Source organism: Pan troglodytes, chromosome 16 (assembly GCF_028858775.2).
Source record: "Pan troglodytes isolate AG18354 chromosome 16, NHGRI_mPanTro3-v2.0_pri, whole genome shotgun sequence".
Taxonomy (NCBI): Eukaryota; Metazoa; Chordata; class Mammalia; order Primates; family Hominidae; genus Pan; species Pan troglodytes.
The window spans coordinates 24151265-24167190 of NC_072414.2; the positions used below are offsets into that span (position 1 = coordinate 24151265).

Here is a 15926-nt window from a genome sequence, read left to right on the forward strand (position 1 = left end):
GGAAAGAAAGGGTGAGAGGGGTGCATTTGTCCTTTCTCACACTGCTGTAAACATATTACCTGAGACTGGTAATTTATAAACGAAAGGGGTTTAATTGACTCACAGTTCCACATGGCTGGGGAGGCCTCAGGAAACTTATGCAGAAGGCAAAGGGGAAGTAAGCACCTTCTTCACAAGGCAGCAGGAGAGAGAGCGCACAGGGGAAACTGCCATTTTTAAAATCAGATCTCATGAGAACTCACTCACTATCACAAGAACAGCATTGGAAGTGATCCAATCACCTCCCTCCCTCGACACGTGGGGATTACAATTTGAGATGAGATTTGGGTGAGGACACAGAGTCAAACCATATCAAGGGGTAATACATTTTCTCTAGAATGTAGCATTAGCCTTTCTTTTTGAGGAACATGTTTGTGTGTTATGGAAGTTAATCACGGTGGGCCACATCATTGGAAAACAGCAAATACTGCTTTCTGGTTTTTTGGCCGATTAGGTCAGGTGAAGAAGTTTGGCAATCTGGCTCTGATTTGTGTGAGAGATACCAGTGAAAGGTGGATTTCATATTGTGAGGTGAAACATCTGGAGAGGACTAGACTCCAACTTGTGCATCAGCTGGAAAGAAAGACTGAGGGGTCATGGGAACTTGCACATTACGATCCATGTAACTGCACTTGCCAGAATGTAGGATCAACCTGCTGCTGAAGAATATCCTAAATCAGAGAGTAGATAGGAACCAGAGGCCGTAAACTCACCAGAGACGTTAGTGCAGCCTTGAGGTTAACTGCTGCTTGCAACACAGAGACGTGATGCACTGAAACTAAATCTGGGCTGAGGGAGAGCATGTCCACACCAGGTGCCCAGACATCTGGTTGGCTTTGGCTGATTTGTCCTGCAGGCACCTGCCTTGTCTGGATTTGCACACTTTCCAAGTTGTCCATTACCCTGTGCATTTCCCAAGCTGCCTTCCCTGGCTCTGATGTACGATGAACCTGCTTGAGTGGCGTTATTTATCATAGTGCAATCAAGAGGCATGAGCCATGATTGATGACATATCATAAATGGGAACATGCGTATCATCACACTGGGATCTGACTTAGCAGTTCATTTGGCCTTACTATAAGCTGATTTCTTGAAAGAGCTCAGATTCCTGGCTCAGAATGCCTTTGATAGAAGAGTGTGTTCTCAATGGAAGGGAAGCAATAGTTATAATTTTTTCTCAGTGGACCAGTTCTCAAGTGAAGGCAGAATTTTAACCAGGGTTCAGCGTCTTCCATTAAAATCCCCAGCTCTCCATTTTTCAGTGTGAAAAAATCCAGGCCAGGGTTTCTGCAGACAGTAATTTTTGATGGCAGGGTCAGCAAATTGGGCTAAGTATATGTACTGTGATCTCCATAAAAGGGAATTACTGAATTTTCTGTCCACTTAGCAGCGTCTTTTGTTAATGATGGGCAAGAAGCTTGTATTATTTATGGGGCACTTTGACATCTCAGCAGTTTATGGAGTATATATGAAGAATGGGAGCACTTTATCTTCTAATAAAATGTTGCATAACAACTTTAGTACTGAACTTTTTTAAAGAAGGAATCATGGATTATCCTGCAGCCAAGTCTTAACAGAAAGGACATACTGTGATCTCATATTCAAACTACTTCAAAGATAAGGAGATTTATTTTGCCCATTACAATTTTCTCCCAGAGCAAATAACCATTTTTATTAAATTGCTGTAAGTTCATCCAGGTAGGATTTGGGTGAAGATAATTTGGGACAAGCCACTGTGTACTGGTAATGAAAACAGAAATGAATTCAAGCTTCTAATGGAAAAGTGACAAGCAAATAAATTAATCTCCAGGTTATTCAATTTTAGAAAATGATATAAGATGTAAGATATAACTAAAAACTGAAAAGGAAAGTTAAAACAGTCTCCAGGTTTCCATATGGATGATTTGTAATTAAAATGATACTGGAGGGGAGTCCAGGACACATCTGAATATCAAGCTTTGCCCACAACCTTTCTGATTGCTGTTTCTTAGGTGTTTACTGCAGTGCTTCTTTCTCCATTTCTGCATAAGTGTGGACAAAATTCACATGTGCCTATTACTAGTATAAAGGGCACACACGGCCAGGCGTGGTGGCTCACGCCTGTAATCCCAGCACTTTTGGAGGCTGAGGAGGGGGGATCAGGAGATCGAGACCATCCTGGCTAACACGGTGAAACCCTGTCTCTACTAAAAAAAAAAAAAAAAAAAAAAAAAATTAGCCGGGCGTGGTGGCGGGCGCCTGTAGTCCTAGCTACTCAAGAGGCTGAGGCAGGAGAATGGCGTGAACCCGGGAGGCAGAGCTTGCAGTGAGCCGAGATCCCGCCACCACACTCCAGCCTGGGCGACACAGCGAGACTCTGTCTCAAAAAATATAAATAAATAAAATAAAATAATAAAGGGCACACACTGTTGCTTGCTGCCTGAGACTGGCCAAGGGGTCTCTTAGTTTTGTCTGTTACTTAAATTATCAACTCCACCTAACTACAGGAAACACAGAAATGGTGTGTTGCAGTCCGGACACTGTGAGCAGCATGAAATTCTATCTCGGTGTCTAGGAAATGGGGTAGGGAAGGGCCAGTCCAGGGCACAGGTAAGAATAGACTTTTGCCTCTGAGCTCTCCCACCTTTCTCTTTCTCCTTATGAGTTGCTCTTTACCCTAGGATTTCCAGACGCTCATGCTATTCTTTAGTCCTAAAAATTCCTCCTCAAAGTCTTGCTTTTCTCAAAATGCCTTATGCCCCATAGTTACCATGTGAGCTTCCTCTCACGTCCTTGGTCCCGCTTCCCTCCTGTGGGCAGCTTAGTCAGTGTGCCCTTCACTCCACACGCCCAGAGGGCTGGCTCCTGCAGGCAGCACCTTTGCAATGGCCTCCGAAACAGACTTGAGACAAGCGCATAAAAGGGAGGAGGAAGCAGCGCTCCCGTAGGTCTCCTGGCTCTTGCTCCAGCAGGATGGCACAGGAAGACACGTGAGGTCTTTTTTCTTAACTCAGATGTTCAGACCAGAACTCTTGTCTGGAGCCAATGAGCTGAGCCCCTGGGGAGCCAGGACTGATCCTGGTTTTAAGGCAGTTAATGTTCCCTATTCTTGCCTCTAGGTGTTTTTGAAATCCTCTCTACCCAGATAGGCACAAAAATAGATTATGTGTCTGGCTGCAAAAAAAAGCTATGCACATTCCTAAAAGCAAAAATGATACAAGCCATATTTCCTTCCATAAAACAAATAAACTAAAAATAAAGAATGAAAGGATAGCAAAAAAGAAAATAATTTATCAATAGATGCAGTTTTCAACAGATTACATAGAAATAGCAACAGAGAGAATCAGTGAGGTAGACATTAGCACTGAGAAATCACTCAGATTACAGCAGATATATAAAAAATGGCGACTGTGAATGATCATTTAGGAGGAATTAATGATAGAATGCACAATCTGTAAGAGTTCTAGGAGAGAAAGAATGGAGAGAAGGAGGTATTTGGAGCTAACAGCTGAAAATTTTCCGTAATTGAAAAATGTAATCAAATCAAAGAAAAAACAACCTAAAGAAAGCAGAAGCAATATAATAAGATTTAAACAAAATGATTTAGCAGCTAAAATTCACAGATTTCATCACTAAAATAAAAAGACAGTTCTTTGCAATGAAAAGAGCATTTAAAATATTTTGTAATATAATATAAATACAAATATAATTTTAAAAGCAAGCTGGTATAAATATATAAATATATTTAAAATATGATATTAAATTAATATATTTCAATGTCTAGATTAAATGGACAGTTTTTGAGAACACTATAAATTATCATTTTTAACTTAATAAGAAACAAAATTCAAACAGTCAAAAGCATCTAAACCAAATTTAAAAGATAATAAAAAGAAAAAAATCTATCCATAATAATGAAACCAAGTTCAGGGATTTTCTTGAGTTAATAAATTTTATGAAACTTTAGCTCATAGATTAGATTATCCCTGTGTGATACAGACTTTGCTGTAGCATAAAACAATATGGGAAGGCTGCTACCTTATTCTGTGAGGCTAGTATAAAACTAACACCACAACTAGACAAAGCTGACACAAAACTAAATGAGATCAGCCAATCTCACTAACACAGAGAGCTGCAGAAATTAAACCCAAAAAAATCTTAGCAAATTTCACAGAATAATGATTTTTAAAAATGTGTGTGTCTTGTAAAATCAAGACTTAGATATGCAAACATGATTCAATAGTTTCAAAATCTATTAATTCAATTCTGTATGTCTTCAGATTAAAAGAGGAAAACAAGATCATCTCAATCAATATCAAGACAGCATTTGCTAAAACCAACATCCTGATTACATTTCTGATAAAAATGTAAACAAAGCAAAACAGTGAAGTTAGAAATAAAAGAAAACTTTCTTAATTTTGTATAAGAGAGATCTAGAAAACTGGAGCAAACATAATAGCTAATGGCAAAATATCATAAATATTCATGTTAAAATTATACACAAGGAAAGGACACCTACTAGCACCACTTTTATGCAACAGTGAATAAGAAATCTTAGCAGTAAATACAGAAATATTGTACAGACAGCATGAAGAAAAGACAAAACTGCCATTTTAAAAAGTTTTATCTGATAATCTACCCCAAAATTTCACAGAATTAACTGATAAACTATATTAACTAGTAAGGTGGTCTGATATAAAATAAACATTTAAAAATACTTACTAACAATAACCAATTAGAAAACATGATAGAAAGAAACAAATGCCATTACCAATTGTTTAAATGCACACAAAACCCCAAGGAAGAACTTTTATTATCTAAATGGAACCTCTTCTAGCATTACAGAGACCCCAATATCTAACAACTCCCTTAGCAACGTGACGTTCCAGGTGGTTCCAGGCAGGTGTGGAGGCTCTGGGTGCACAGGTGAGCAGTGACTCTGCCATCTTTTATACCCTGCTTCCAAGGCTATCATGGAGTTGCAATCCTGGTTAGCCAGAGAGGAGGAAAGCATGGAAGAGTGTGTATGTAACGTTGTTATGGGGTGGCCTGGAAGTGGCATTCATGTATTTCAGGGCTCATCTGTGGCATCACACCTTCTTAAGGTCACTGGTTTGATACTGATTAGGGTAGAATCAGCTGTAGTAACAGACTCAAACGTGTAACAGCTCCATCCAAGAGCAGTTCATGTTTCACTCATCCAAAAGCCCAGGGCAGCAGTCCAGAGCGGGAGGTTGGGACTCTGCTCCACTGCATCATTCAGGGACACAGGGGTTCTGTCACCTTCCACAGGTTTCTCCCAAGATCACCCTGGGAGTTGTCATCCAAGGCAGGAAGGAAAGAGAGCTTAGAGAAAGTGTGGGATGGTTTTAAGGTCCTGGCTTGGAAGTAACATCCATCACTTCTGCTCAAATTCCACTAACTACAACCTCAGTCATATGACCCCAACTAATTGCAAGGAAGGCTGGGAAGGGAATCTAACTGCTTGCACAAAGAAAAGGGTTGATTAAATTTTGAAGAGTTGCCAGCAAATTCTACCATAAACCTGACAAAGAGTATACAAGTCTGATGTGAATAAAATTGTAAACTTTGTTGAAGAATGTTAAAAAAAAAATAAGAGGAGACATACCCTATACCTACACTGAAAGATACAGTCATGGAAAATGTAAATTATCTCCAGGTTAATCTATACATCTCATGAAAAACTGGATCCCTTCCTTACCCCTTATACAAAAATTAATTCAAGATGGATTAAAGACTTAAATGTCAGACCTAAAACCATAAAAACCCTAGAAGAAAACCTAGGCAATACCATTCAGGACATAGGCATGGGCAAGGACTTCATGTCTAAAACACCAAAAGCAATGGCAACAAAAGACAAAATTGACAAATGGGATCTAATTAAACTAAAGAGCTTCTGCACAGCAAAAGAAACTACCGTCAGAGCGAATAGGCAACCTACAGAATGGGAGAAAATTTTTGCAATCTCCTCATCTGACAAAGGGCTAATATCCAGATCTACAATGAACTCCAACAAATTTACAATAAAAAAACAAACAAACCACCCCATCAAAAAGTGGGCAAAGGATATGAACAGACACTTCTCAAAAGAAGACATTTATGCAGCCAAAAGACACATGAAAAAATGCTCACCATCACTGCCATCAGAGAAATGCAAATCAAAACCACAATGAGATACCATCTCACACCAATTAGAATGGCAATCATTAAAAAGTCAGGAAACAACATGTGCTGGAGAAGCTGTGGAGAAATAGGAACAATTTTACACTGTTGGTGGGACTGTAAACCAGTTCAACCATTGTGGAAGTCAGTGTGGCGATTCCTCAGAGATCTAGAACTAGAAATACCATTTGACCCAGCCATCCCATTACTGGGTATATACCCAAAGGATTATAAATCATGCTGCTATAAAGACACATGCACACATATGTTTATTGCGGCACTATTCACAATAGCAAAGACTTGGAACCAATCCAAATGTCCAACAATGATAGACTGGATTAAGAAAATGTGGCACATATACACCAGGGAATACTACACAGCCATAAAAAATGATGATTTCATGTCCTTTGTAGGGACATGGATGAAGCTGGAAACCATCATTCTCAGCAAACTATTGCAAGGACAAAAAACCAAACACCACATGTTCTCACTCATAGGTGGGAATTGAACAATGAGAACACATGGACACAGGAAGGGGAACATCACACACCGGGGCCTGTTGTGGGGTAGGGGTAGGGGGGAGGGATAGCATTTGGAGATATACCTAATGTTAAATGACGAGTTACTGGGTGCAGCGCACCAGCATGGCCCATGTATACATGTGTAACTAACCTGCACGTTGTGCACATGTACCCTAAAACTTAAAGTATAATAAAAAATAAAAATAATAATAAACCCCCCCAAAAAAAGAAAATTTTCAATTTAACTGAAAGTTTTATGAACTTGATAAAAGGTTTTTAAAATTCATATGGCAGATGTTTTAGTCAGTTTTGTGCTGCTATAACTGAATATCTGAGACTAGGTAATTAATACAGAACAGAAATTTATCTCTGACCGTTCTACAGCCTAAGTCCAACTGAGGTGCTGGCTGGCTTAACTATCGGGTAACGGCTGTTCTCTGCTTCCAAGGTGGTGCCTTGGATGCTGCATCTTCCAGAAGGGACAAATGCTGTGTCCTCACATAGCAGAAGAAAAGTGTATTATTAGTCCGTTTTCATGCTGCTGACAAAGGCATATCCGAGACTGGGCAATTTACAAAAGAAAGCGGGTTATTCGACTTACAGTTTCACATGGCTGGGGAGGCCTCACAATTACGGCAGAAGGTGAAATGCATGTCTCACATGGCAGCAGACGAAAAGAGAGCTTTTGCAGGGAGACTCCCATTTTTAAAACCATCAGATCTCGTGAGACTTATTCACTATCACGAGAACAGCACGGAAAAGATCTGCCTCCATGAGTCAATTACCTCCACCGGTTCCCTTTCACAATATATGGGAATTCGAGATGAGATTCAGGTGCGGACACAGCCAAACCATATCAGGAAGGAAGGGTGAAATGGGGCCAGACTTTCTCCTTCAAGCCCTTTTATAATGATATCAATTTGAAGAAACCTAAACATCTCTCAAAATGCCCCATGTCCCAACACTGTTGTATTGGGCATTACGTTTACAACATATGAATTTTGGGGGACATATTCAGACCACAGCAGTGGAGAATGTCTAATTCATTTTTACAAAGAGAACGATAAGATGGCAAATTTACTTGTATTTCATTCCATTTTGTGTTCCCATAAAGGAATACCTACGGCTGGGTAATTTATAAAGAAAAGCAGTTTCTTTGGCTCATGGTTCTGTAGGCTGTACAAGAAGTATGGTGTCAGCATTTGCTTCTGGTGAGGGCTTCAGGCTGCTTCCACCACCAGTGGAAGGTGAAGGGGAGCAGGTTTATGTTGTGGTGAGAGAGAGAGCGAGAGAGAGGGTGAGAGAGAGGGCGAGAGAGAGGGCGAGAGAGAGAGCGAGAGAGCGGGCGAGAGAGAGAGCGAGAGAGAGGGCGAGAGAGAGAGCGAGAGAGAGAGCGAGAGTGCGAGAGAGAGAGCGAGAGAGAGGGCGAGAGAGAGGGCGAGAGAGAGGGCGAGAGAGAGGGCGAGAGAGAGGGTGAGAGAGAGGGCGAGAGAGAGAGCGAGAGAGAGAGCGAGAGAGGGTGAGAGAGAGCGAGAGAGAGCGAGAGAGAGGGTGAGAGAGAGGGCGAGAGAGAGGGCGAGAGAGAGGGTGAGAGAGAGGGCGAGAGAGAGAGCGAGAGAGAGAGCGAGAGAGGGTGAGAGAGAGCGAGAGAGAGCGAGAGAGAGGGTGAGAGAGCGAGAGAGAGGGCGAGAGAGAGGGTGAGAGAGAGGGCGAGAGAGAGGGCGAGAGAGAGAGCGAGAGAGCGAGAGAGAGAGCGAGAGAGAGAGCGAGAGAGGGTGAGAGAGCGAGAGAGAGGGCGAGAGAGAGAGCGAGAGAGGGTGAGAGAGCGAGAGAGAGGGCGAGAGAGAGGGTGAGAGAGAGAGCGAGAGAGAGAGCGAGAGAGGGTGAGAGAGCGAGAGAGAGAGCGAGAGAGAGGGTGAGAGAGAGAGCGAGAGAGAGCGAGAGAGAGCGAGAGAGAGGGTGAGAGAGAGCGAGAGAGGGTGAGAGAGCGAGAGAGAGGGTGAGAGAGCGAGAGAGAGGGCGAGAGAGAGGGTGAGAGAGAGGGCGAGAGAGAGGGCGAGAGAGAGAGCGAGAGAGCGAGAGAGAGAGCGAGAGAGAGAGCGAGAGAGAGAGCGAGAGAGAGAGCGAGAGAGGGTGAGAGAGCGAGAGAGAGGGCGAGAGAGAGAGCGAGAGAGGGTGAGAGAGCGAGAGAGGGTGAGAGAGCGAGAGAGGGTGAGAGAGCGAGAGAGGGTGAGAGAGCGAGAGAGAGGGTGAGAGAGAGGGCAAGAGACAGGGCGAGAGAGAGGGCGAGAGAGCGAGAGAGAGAGCGAGAGAGGGTGAGAGAGCGAGAGAGCGAGCGAGAGAGAGGGTGAGAGAGAGAGCGAGAGAGAGCGAGAGAGAGGGTGAGAGAGAGCGAGAGAGGGTGAGAGAGCGAGAGAGAGGGTGAGAGAGCGAGAGAGAGAGCGAGAGAGAGGGCGAGAGAGAGAGCGAGAGAGAGGGTGAGAGAGAGAGCGAGAGAGAGAGCGAGAGAGGGTGAGAGAGCGAGAGAGAGGGTGAGAGAGAGCGAGAGAGAGGGTGAGAGAGAGAGCGAGAGAGAGGGTGAGAGAGAGAGCGAGAGAGAGGGTGAGAGAGAGAGAGCGAGAGAGAGGGCGAGAGAGAGGGCGAGAGAGAGGGTGAGAGAGAGGGCGAGAGAGAGAGCGAGAGAGAGGGCGAGAGAGAGAGCGAGAGAGAGCGAGAGAGAGGGTGAGAGAGAGAGCGAGAGAGAGAGCGAGAGAGGGTGAGAGAGCGAGAGAGAGGGTGAGAGAGAGAGCGAGAGAGAGGGTGAGAGAGAGAGAGCGAGAGAGAGGGCGAGAGAGAGGGCGAGAGAGAGGGTGAGAGAGAGGGTGAGAGAGAGGGTGAGAGAGAGAGCGAGAGAGAGGGTGAGAGAGAGAGCGAGAGAGAGGGCGAGAGAGAGAGCGAGAGAGGGTGAGAGAGAGAGAGCGAGAGAGAGGGCGAGAGAGAGGGCGAGAGAGAGGGCGAGAGAGAGAGCGAGAGAGGGTGAGAGAGAGAGAGCGAGAGAGAGGGCGAGAGAGAGGGTGAGAGAGAGGGTGAGAGAGAGGGCGAGAGAGAGAGCGAGAGAGAGGGTGAGAGAGAGGGTGAGAGAGAGGGCGAGAGAGAGAGCGAGAGAGAGGGTGAGAGAGAGAGAGCGAGAGAGAGGGTGAGAGAGAGGGCGAGAGAGAGGGCGAGAGAGAGGGTGAGAGAGAGGGCGAGAGAGAGGGCGAGAGAGAGAGCGAGAGAGAGGGCGAGAGAGAGAGCGAGAGAGAGGGCGAGAGAGAGAGCGAGAGAGAGGGCGAGAGAGAGGGCGAGAGAGAGGGCGAGAGAGAGAGCGAGAGAGAGGGCGAGAGAGAGAGCGAGAGAGAGGGCGAGAGAGAGAGCGAGAGAGGGTGAGAGAGAGAGAGCGAGAGAGAGGGCGAGAGAGAGGGCGAGAGAGAGGGCGAGAGAGAGAGCGAGAGAGGGTGAGAGAGAGAGAGCGAGAGAGAGGGCGAGAGAGAGGGTGAGAGAGAGGGTGAGAGAGAGGGCGAGAGAGAGAGCGAGAGAGAGGGTGAGAGAGAGGGTGAGAGAGAGGGCGAGAGAGAGGGTGAGAGAGAGAGAGCGAGAGAGAGGGTGAGAGAGAGGGCGAGAGAGAGGGCGAGAGAGAGAGCGAGAGAGAGGGCGAGAGAGAGAGCGAGAGAGAGGGCGAGAGAGAGAGCGAGAGAGAGAGCGAGAGAGAGAGCGAGAGAGAGGGTGAGAGAGAGGGCGAGAGAGAGGGCGAGAGAGAGAGCGAGAGAGAGAGCGAGAGAGAGGGTGAGAGAGAGGGCGAGAGAGAGGGCGAGAGAGAGAGCGAGAGAGAGGGCGAGAGAGAGAGCGAGAGAGAGGGCGAGAGAGAGAGCGAGAGAGGGTGAGAGAGAGAGAGCGAGAGAGAGGGCGAGAGAGAGGGTGAGAGAGAGGGTGAGAGAGAGGGCGAGAGAGAGAGCGAGAGAGAGGGTGAGAGAGAGGGTGAGAGAGAGGGCGAGAGAGAGAGCGAGAGAGAGGGCGAGAGAGAGAGCGAGAGAGAGGGCGAGAGAGAGAGCGAGAGAGAGGGCGAGAGAGAGAGCGAGAGAGAGGGTGAGAGAGAGAGAGCGAGAGAGAGGGCGAGAGAGAGGGCGAGAGAGAGGGTGAGAGAGAGCGAGAGAGAGGGCGAGAGAGAGGGCGAGAGAGAGGGCGAGAGAGAGGGTGAGAGAGAGCGAGAGAGAGGGCGAGAGAGAGAGCGAGAGAGAGGGCGAGAGAGAGGGTGAGAGAGAGGGCGAGAGAGAGGGTGAGAGAGAGGGCAAGAGAGAGAGCGAGAGAGCGAGAGAGAGAGCGAGAGAGGGTGAGAGAGAGCGAGAGAGAGCGAGAGAGAGGGCGAGAGAGAGGGCGAGAGAGAGGGTGAGAGAGAGCGAGAGAGAGGGCGAGAGAGAGGGCGAGAGAGAGGGTGAGAGAGAGCGAGAGAGGGTGAGAGAGAGGGCGAGAGAGAGGATGAGAGAGAGGGCGAGAGAGAGGGTGAGAGAGAGAGTGAGAGAGAGAGTGAGAGAGAGAGCGAGAGAGAGGGCGAGAGAGAGGGTGAGAGAGAGAGCGAGAGAGTGAGAGAGAGAGCGAGAGAGTGAGAGAGAGAGCGAGAGAGAGGGTGAGAGAGAGAGCGAGAGAGAGGGTGAGAGAGAGGGTGAGAGAGAGAGGGTGAGAGAGAGAGCGAGGGGGAGGTGAGAGGGTGAGAGAGAGGGTGTGAGAGAGAGAGCGAGAGAGAGGGTGAGAGAGAGGGCGAGAGAGAGGGTGAGAGAGAGAGTGAGAGAGAGAGCGAGAGAGAGGGTGAGAGAGAGAGCGAGAGAGAGGGTGAGAGAGAGAGCGAGAGAGAGGGTGAGAGAGAGAGCGAGAGAGAGAGTGAGAGAGAGAGCGAGAGGGGGGGTGAGAGAGCGAGAGGGAGGGTGAGAGAGAGGGTGAGAGAGAGAGAGCGAGAGAGAGGGTGAGAGAGAGCGAGAGAGAGGGTGAGAGAGAGGGTGAGAGAGAGAGCGAGAGAGAGGGTGAGAGAGGGAAGGGGAGCTCAGGCTCTTTTAATCAACCAACTCTCTCATGAACTATTAGAAAAAGATCTCACTCACTGCCAAGCAGATATCACCAAGCCATTTACGAGGGATCTGCCCTCGTGACCCAAGCACCTTCCACTAGCCTCCACCTCCAACGCTGGAGATCAAATTCAGCGTGAGATCTGGAGGGGACAAATATCCAACTATACCAGCTTTTTCTTATCACTATTGATCTGTTGTATTTAAAACATTGTAGTATTGTACCAAAGTAGAAAAATAAAACAGATAAACAGGCTCGAGGTTTTAGAAATATATCCTTAATATTACTCATCCTTAAAAAAGGAAGGAAATCCTGTCACGTGCTACAACATGGATGAATCTTGAAGCCACTAGGCTAAGTGAAAGAGCTGGTCATAAAAAGAATGCTGCATGATTTTACTTATATGAGATACATAGAGTAGTCAAACTCATGGAGACAGAAAGTACACTGGCAGTTTCCAGGCTTTCCAGGATTTTCACCCTTTTGAGGGTGAAATGATGAGTTATTTTTTAATGGGTACATGTTCAGTTTTGCAAATTAAAGAATTTCTAGAGATAGATGGTGGTCACGATTGCACAACAATGTGAATGTACTTAATACTACTAAACGGTACATTAAAAACAATTAAGATGTAAATTTTTATGTGTTTTTGCTATAAAATTTTTAAAACTCTTTAAAAATTAATATACTCTTCTGTTAATGAGATAGTAGCTTATGACAAAGATAATGGTGTTTAAAGTCAATAGTAAATGAATAGCTCATTCAATAAATAATTTGGAGATAATTAGATATCTATAGGAAAAATTTTTTCTTACATTATAAAAAATGTTCAGATATAAAATGGTACTGTAAACTTATTAGGAGAAAACATTATAGAGTGTTTTCATAATAGTGCAGTGGTATAAATGCCAGATAAAAGTTAAGATTGTAAATTTAGTAAAAGAAAATATACGGAGTGGTTTCATTATATTGAAGTGAAGTACAAGTATTTCTAGGCAATGTGCAAAAATCAAAAGTCCTACATAAATCTAATGAAACGTTTGTCTTCATAAAAACCTAAAATCTTCTTTAGTGAAAAAGCAAAACACTGTAAAGTCAATGGGCAAGTGGTAGATTGGTAGATAATATTTGTAACATATTTAATCAATACGGATGAATATCAAGAATATATAAAGAGATCCTAAAATTGATAAGAAAGAAAAACATTTTAATAGAAAAATTTAGATCATGAACATACTCTCTTGGAAGAGTCAAACATAGTCAGTAAGCATATGAAAATGTGTTAAACTTACTCAAAAATCAAGAAATAGTATGTTACAACCATGAGACTTTTTCCTCATCTATTAGGCTGGGATTAATTTAGAAGAGGCAGGGTAATCAATGTTCTCATTCATCATTGGTGGGAGTGCAAATGTGTAGCCTTTCAGAAAAAGTGGCAGTAATTCTCAAAATTTAAATATGTATATATTTTGATTCATAAACTTTACAGCAGGAATCTATCTTAAATATGACGCCCAAGTGTGAAAAGGCATATATACATAAAAATGTTCATTTCAGCATTGTTGATTTAAGGAGAGATTGGGAAGTTAGATATTCATCGACAGGGGAATGAATAAATAAGTTTTGCTATAGCCATACTGCAGAATACTCTGCAGCCATTAAAAAGAATAAGTTTGGCTTATAGGTACTAACCTTGGAGGATCCCTAAGACATGCAGTTTAACAAAACAATGCATATAGAACGATCAATTGCGTAATTGTATAGTAACGTAATGGAAAAGATTCATGCTGTATTGGTTGGGTATGGCCACAATTCTGTTGTGTAACAAACTCACTGGTCTTGAGGAAAATAACTTACTCGTATGAATCTCTGGGTCATGGAGCAGCTCTACCCTGACACTGAAGCAGTGCTCTGGTCTGCTGCACCTGATTCTCAAGCTCCTGAGTCAGCAGGCTGGCCAGGATATGTACGTCTCACAGCAGTGGCAGAGGCGCAAGGGCCTGGACAGAAACATTTCAGACCTCTTAAGGTCTGGAAAGGAAGAAAGAAATATTTTTCCATTGCATTTAAGCAGTAGTGCATTTTAGCTAATTTCTACAATTACCATTGATGTAGTAGATGGAGAAATCTATTAAGTCCTTAAATTCTAATAACCTTGATGCCACAAGCCACATTAACAATATTAAGATTACTCCTTTGAAATGAACAAGTTAACCAGCTTTGCCCTTGTAGAGCTCACAAAGACCACAGACTTTATCCAGCCAATACCACTCAGTAAAAGCATTGGAGTTTTAAACGTAGACAGGTTCCCAACACAGCCACAATCCAGCAGGTGAGGGGTTTGCTGGCTCTCTGGGACACTTCCAGGACAGATGTGTACTGTCCTACAAAACAGCTCATGCAATTCAAAGACATCGAGATGGGGCTGATGTCAAAAGCACACTAAGTACTTAATAATGAGTTTGTATGGTTGTATAGTTAATAATTACTGTTAGGAAATCTACAATGGCTAAAATACACCCTTACATTTATCCAGTAAGTAGTGTTTAGATACCTATCTTTTTGAAGTCTAAAAATAAGTATGAACGCTAATATCATTTGGGCTCCTTCTTCAAAGCTGTTTCCCCTTGACTCTTTTATGAGTAAAAAAATATGCATAAAGTACAGAGAATGTGAGCCGTTTATGAACATCTGATGTGAGATGTTAGGGTTGACTTGGTATGTCCTTTGTCTTGAATGCAATGCTGAGTGGGAAACGGGATTCCTATAACCCAAGGCGTGCAGTGGTATTATGATTCAATTATCACCTCAGTTGCAGGGGAAGAAAGGCATATTGCAGCAAGTACCTTGGGTGCTGTATCTGACCTTCACGGTGGTGGTGACAGCAAGGCTTGCGTCATGTTCAGAGAATCAGACAGCTTCTCCAGTGACACTAAAACCAAAACAAAACATCTTTGTTTTACTTACAAGCAGCAAGGCAGATAGAGCTGTATAAAATAGATGCAGAATTTAATGGAGTAGGTACAAAATTACAGTGTAAGTTCAGTCCTCAGACTCGCCAATACATTTGTGTAAAAGTTAGGCTTTGATTGTAGCAGGGGGCTCTCCAAGACTTGGAATTGCGTTATCTGTGTGGATTCAAGAAAAGCTGGGAAATTTACACCCCAAGTCTCTCTAAGCCACCCTTGCCGAAGGAAGCAGCCTCCTCTCCCTGCCTGTAGAATCTTCCCTTATTTGAAGACCTTTTAATAACTTCACATGCTTGAGCTTCCTGGTAAGGTGATATCTAAAACTCTCAGGGCTCACTCCCATCACCCATTAGTGCATGAGACCCATAATTAGGGTCACAAATGTCAAGTATGTTCCACAGGGAGAAAAGCAAAGTCCAATCCAGAAGGACATGGTTTATAGGAGAGAGAGAAAAAAAAGAGAGAGGGAAGAAAAATGATAAAAAGGGCAATACTCACCAATTCAAAGTACCAGAAACATGGGTAAATGTAGTGCATGAATCCTAAGAACATTACACCACAGAGCACAGCATTCAACACTGAATAAGGCTGACCCCATCCATGTGAGAGCACTTACAGAGATTCTAGCTGAATGTGCTGATCTGGGCACCATGGAGCAGCTCTCACAGTTTGCATGGATGGTGGAGTGCATTTGAACTTAATGATGGCTCACATCTGAAGAGGCCAGACTCTCCTGCTCTCTGTGATGGACTTGTTCAGGGAAATCTCTGCATCCCAGAGAACATCTTCTTCCACCATACCCAGGACACCATCTTGGTTGAACCTGGTGAGCAAGCACAGCAAGAACCCTAAATGTCTTAATGAGACACATGTGTGGCAAAGAGTGAACAATAAACCCCATGAAATCTCGAGGCCCATGCCTTGGGGAGGTTTCTCATGGCCCTGTGGTCTGAAGCATGTTTGGGCATTTCTTCCAAAGTGAAACAGAAGTTGTTATTTCATCTATTACCTACCCCTAAAAAATGGGCACGGTGTTGAGAAAATGTCTTTGGAGGCAACAAATACCACATTTGAGAGTGCTGTCCCAACCCATTTATTGAGTAACCAACAAAGCTCCAAGGTAAGTGTCTGGGGCCATATGGACACACATAAAAGCATAATT

The 15926-nt window shown here is 44.3% G+C and overlaps 1 long non-coding RNA gene across 2 annotated transcripts in view; it reads right to left on the bottom strand.

The window, feature by feature from the left end:
• LOC107968570 (uncharacterized) overlaps positions 1 to 15581 on the bottom strand; it is a 55830-nt gene extending 40249 nt beyond the window's left edge. The window contains exons 1-2 of one of the 2 annotated variants that reach the window (XR_010151580.1): positions 15381 to 15581; positions 14642 to 14727 (exon numbers count right to left, since the gene is read on the bottom strand). This is a non-coding gene — a long non-coding RNA (uncharacterized LOC107968570). Of the gene's footprint in view, positions 1 to 7323; positions 7502 to 14641; positions 14728 to 15380 lie in introns of those variants that run through there. The other variant, XR_001709842.3, reaches the window with a different exon arrangement.
• Positions 15582 to 15926: the final 345 nt, after the last annotated feature.